At 31.7% G+C, this 5603-nt stretch overlaps 1 non-coding gene across 1 annotated transcript; it reads right to left on the bottom strand.

Moving 5' to 3' along the window:
- Positions 1-4842: 4842 nt before the first annotated feature.
- On the bottom strand, positions 4843-4949 carry LOC132358094 (U6 spliceosomal RNA). The gene has a single exon (XR_009500448.1). It is a non-coding gene; the product is annotated as a U6 spliceosomal RNA (small nuclear RNA).
- Between the last annotated feature and the right edge of the window lie 654 nt (positions 4950-5603).

Consider the following 5603-nt stretch of genomic DNA (forward strand, 5'->3'; position numbering starts at 1 on the left):
ATTTTACTTTAGAGAAACAAGGTAAAACTGGTAAAGTATATTAATAGCACTTTTTCAAACACTTTTCATTTGTCATTAATTTTTATCATAAGGAAAAAACTAGATGAAAATTATTGAACATACTTAAAAGGAATCCCAATATAAGAGACCAAAGAAGGGATACATGATTCTTTTTCCTGAAAAGGAGTTTAGCATTTTGTCTTGCAAGTCAAGAAAATATGACCAAATTCCACATGCTTGAGGAAATAGTGTATCTTGTATCTTGTCATTACTTAACAGAGACACAAAAACCTTAATGTGTTTATATTTGTAAAAGACTTTGGGTATCTCATTTGAAATACGTTGGAAACAGAAAGTATAATATCTTGTTAGGAATTTGAAATAATTCCATTTAACACAACTGATATAACAAGCTAATCTATCTGGGAGCAGATCTATTTAATGTTTCGAAATGCATACTTTTCCTGTCTTTTCTGTTTCGTTCCTAGGCAGCACTCCACTTATCTTAATTTAACAGTGAATATTGTTGTCACTACTGTTTTGGCTGTTTCTCACTTAGAGAGGACATAAGATCGCCATCAGAAAATAAAAAGTAGTTCTTTCTATTCTACGAAGTTTAAGATGTTGGATTTATTTTATACTATTCACAATAGTTATAGACAAATTTCTTCAGCAGTAACTGTTACGATTTATATTTTCTTTATTATAAAATGAGGTAATAATATTTTTGCAATGCCAAGACTTAAAAAAGCAGCAGTCTAATTTATTGATTCCTTATCTAGTTCTTAATTTTTGGGTGCAAAGTATCATGCTGCTTCTGTGCATTTATGCAAATAGAGAATGTATAAGTTTTTACATATCATGGTGTAAGATATACAGTCACACATTCACTTTATTAATATATGACAAGAATAAAAACCTTTGCTTATTCACTCTCCTCCCTCTCTCTTTCTCTCTCTCTCTCCCTCTTTCTCTCCAACACTCCCTTTTTCTCTTTCTCTTTCTCTCTCTTACACATACACACATGAACACATATAACAACTTCGATTTCTATTTGACTAGTTTAATGGAAATATTCTTCTGGAGAGAATGTGCAGTAGACTATGACTGGACAGTCTCATATCAACAATAAATTAGAGAACAGTTTTTAATTGTAGTCTTAATTGTTTTTAAAAATTCACATATAACAAGTTAGTTGAGACAATGATTTCAGATCAACTTCTTAAGTTTCAGTTCATTGCAGTGGAACATCATTAAAATAGTATGAATATGTTTATTAACAATAGTTTGTCTAGTCATGTGTTAAGGACATACTGAATAGTATATCTTGAGCTAGTGTGAGAATCTATTATGCAGGTTTTTCCAGATTATAATGAAAATAACTTAATATTTAAATTGTGGTAATGAAAGGATTTCCATACTACGTAATTAAAGTAATAGCTTCAACATATCTAGTATAAACTCTTCCTATTCCATAAAAAGTATTATGCTAAACAAATAACTATTGTTTTAAACAACTATATTTTTGTTTCAAGTTTTTTATTGGTGATAAAGGCTGAGACTTTTTAAAAATATTTTTTTGCAAAAATGTTTTCTTACTAATTATTATACATCTTTTGGAATTCCCTGCTACTTTTGTCACATAAAGATAAATTTAGTAATTTGTGAGAAGAAAAGAAAGAAAAGTTCTGTCATTGCTTAAACCAGTACTTTTTTCCTAAAAAATGCATTTACTTTTGTGGTCTCAACAGGGAGGCATGTTTTGCATGCAAATAGCAGGTGGTTATGGAGAGTTACTTTGACAGCTAATGTCTTGTGCTGCCTCAAAATTTGTGGACTAAAAGAGGTTCTCTGTAGTATGTGATGCTGCTGAGAAAATGTAACCAATTTAAGTGGAGTTTTTCAACTAAGTTCCAAGCTTACTTTGAGGGACCATAGGGAGGGGTAGAATGAAAGAATAATTAAAAATAAAGTACGTTCTACTTTTGGTGACAATTGACATAAAAGATCTTGAAAAGGAAAATAAGACAACACTAATTTTGAAGACAGAGTAGTTCTCAGCCAGCTTAGCTGGAAATTGTACTCTTATTAAAAAGGAATAAGATTGATTTGCCTGAAAAGGGGGAACTGGATAATCAATAAAATAAAAGTGAAAATACCCTACAAGGGTACAATTTAAGTAATGGCATTTAAATGTTTTTTTAATAAAATTATTCACAGAATAAAAAAATCTCTGTATACTCCTGTAATTCTCACCTGGAAACATATTTTATGTGTTATATGACACAAAGTTGCATGAATTAAAAATAAAAGGATATTAAATCATTGGAATACTTGATATTTACATTGTGAGGGCTTCACACGTATTTACTGAGTAGATAATTTTTCAGGTGTTTTCCATTATATGTATCCAAACAAATTATTTCATATGTCACTTTCATCTGGGTATTCCAATAACATAAGCCTACTGATCAATGTCCATGCCCTTAGAAAGCAGTATTATACTGCGAATAAAATGTCTATAAACTCCCTAAAATTTTTTGTTCTCTTTTTTCTCTCAATTATGACTTATCATTAAAGTATTTTTTTTAAATTTCTATTCCTACTTCCTCCCTTTTTTGCTGATTTTTTCTTTGTGTTTCTCCTTCCTCTGTTTCTGTAACCTGTTCCAGTGTATTATATCACCTCTCACACTGTATTTTATTTTTTTAATTTTATTGTTTGTATTGTTACCAAATTGTTGCCTGAGGATAAGGTCTGCAGCTTGTTCACTCACATCCCCATTACTTGGAACATAGATGAATGAGCTGATCAATGAAATTTTCACTTCTGAAAAAGCAGATGGAAAATATGAAGATATTTCTTTATATTAAAATGCACAAACACTATGATATCATTAATAACGTTAATATATATTTTAAAAATAAAGTATAGGGTTAATGAGATTAGTGTTTCTTGAAACTCTTAAATGTGCTAAGACATTTTTGGTATAATCATCCATTTAATATTCACACATACACACACACAGATTTCTTGTGCAATGTGTCTTATTTTAAAGATATGGACATTGAGGATTAGAGAGTTCAAATAATTTTCCCAGTCATCTAGCTACTAAATAATAGATCTAGGACTGAAACCCATGTCTGCCAGACTTCAAAGCCTCATGCTCTTTCTGTAGTGCAATGCTCACTTTGCTAAGAGAGCATTTCTCAATCTTGCCAGATTTTAGAAATCATTAAAAACACTGATTCTTAAAGTTGCAAGTACTGTAAGATTTTTCAGTCTCTACTGTTAAAGTTAAATCTTTCCTGAATGCCTTCCCTTTCCTTCTTTCTATGGTTAGAACCAGGATAATAATTTCATCAATGTCTGAGTCAATCAACAAGTTCTTCTTGCTGTTTGATTATACCTCGTATAATATCTTAGGACTTCAATTAAAACTCTTCTATATCATTTTCTCATATGATATTCTAGCAGAGAATATTTATCTTCTGATGACCTTTTTGAACACTGCTCTGTGGGCAAATATGCCAATTCTGATTTTAAAAACACAGTGATTCTTCAATAATTTAGATTTGTTACAAATTATGCTATTGAAATATAAAAGGCTTACAAGTCTTATCATTTAGGAACGATAAGTTACAAAATTATCAAAACTAAATACAGGTCACAGAACTAAAATTAAATCCCTGTTATTTAAAATTATTTTTAGAAACATTTTTTCCTAAGAATATGTAGACTCAATCTCCATGCAATTTTTAATATCCATTAATTTAAAAGAAAAGAGGAATGTTTCACATAGTGAGTTTTTAAATTATCTAGTGTGAAAACACCAATGCAAATATAGATTGTAAGAGTCCTACTTACCAAGTAAATCTAAGAACAATAAAAAGCTGTCAATAGGACTGATCCTTCTTTGACTCCAGAAATAGGAATTGGATATGGAACAAACTGTACAACCTTGATATAGATTTATATATTTTATTAATGCTACCAATATGGTACTAAATACGAGAAGTCTTATAACACTTTTATTTTATTTTATTTTTAACATCTTTATTGGAGTATAATTACTTTACAATGCTGTGTTAGTTTTTGCTTTATAACAAAGTGAATCAGCTATACATATACATATATTCCCATATCTCCTCCCTCTTGCGTCTCCCTCCCACCCTCCCTATCCCACCCCTCCAGGTGGTCACAAAGCACCGAGTTGATTTCCCTGTGCTATGTGGCTGCTTCCCACTAGCTATCTATTTTACATTTGGTAGTGTATATATGTCCATGTCACTCTCGTACTTCGTCCCAGCTTACCCTTCCCACTCCCCGTGTCCTCAAGTCCATTCTCTATGTCTGCGTCTTTATTCCTGTCCTGCCCCTATGTTCTTCAGAACCATTTTTTTAAATTTCATATATATGTGTTAGCATACGGTATTTGTTTTTCTCTTTCTGACTTACTTCACTCTGCACCTAGACAGAATCTAGGTCCAACCACCTCACTACAAATAACTCAATTTCGTTTCTTTTTATGTCTAAGTAATATTCCATTGTATATATGTGCCACATCTTCTTTATCCATTCATCTGTTGATGGACACTTAGGTTGCTTCCATGTCCTGGCTATTGTAAATAGAGCTGAAATGAACATTGTGGTACATGACTCTTTTTGAATTATGATTTTATCAGGGTATATGCCCAGTAGTGAGATTGCTGGGCCATATGCTAGTTCTATTTTTAGTTTTTTAAGGAACCTCCATACTGTTCTCCATAGTGGCTGTATCAATTTACATACCCACCAACAGTGCAAGAGGGTTCCCTTTTCTCCACACCTTCTCCAGCGTTTAAAAATATGGAACGCTTCACGAATTTACATGTCATCCTTTCACAGGGGTCATGCTAATCTTCTCTGTATCATTCCAATTTTAGTATATGTGCTGCCGAAGCAAGCACTGATTTTAAATAGAATGAAGTAAAGCTTATTTCTGCCTCCTTTTATTTATACCTAGGTAACTTGATGAGTTTTTTGGATGAATTTGATGCATGACATGTAGAAAAGAAGAAAGAAAACCTCTTGTATTTTATAAGATATTTTAAGAAACCTTATTGGTAGAGCAGTGATTGGGATTATAGTTATCCATTTTCAGGGGCTAGGAGTGGGGAAATTTATTGCTCCCCTGTCTCTACATTTCCATAAAGCTTAGCAGATGTCCCTGGGATAAGGAGTTAATTATTGGAGTTAAACACACTTTCTTCAACTTTTACAGTGCCAGTGAAAGAAAGATACCTTTGAATAATGTCGCTGTACTCTTTGTAAATTCAGAGGTAAAGATAGATTCAATTATGTTTTACAAGAACCTTTTTATATGGTTCCACATGATAAATGCCTCACTGAATTTATGTAGTGAATGCATAATCATTTACTGCAACATAAAATCTATATAAACAATACATTTTCCTTTTTACATTGATTTCTATTTGTAACAAAACTAAAATCAGTTCCAATCTACAGAAATAACCAAACCACATGCTTTCTAACAAAAAGGATGAAGGAACCAAACATCACGGGTCCTAAATGTATGAAGCAAGCATTGACAGAATTGAAGG

The sequence above is a fragment of the Balaenoptera ricei genome, chromosome X, assembly GCF_028023285.1.
Source record: "Balaenoptera ricei isolate mBalRic1 chromosome X, mBalRic1.hap2, whole genome shotgun sequence".
Classification (NCBI taxonomy): Eukaryota; Metazoa; Chordata; class Mammalia; order Artiodactyla; family Balaenopteridae; genus Balaenoptera; species Balaenoptera ricei.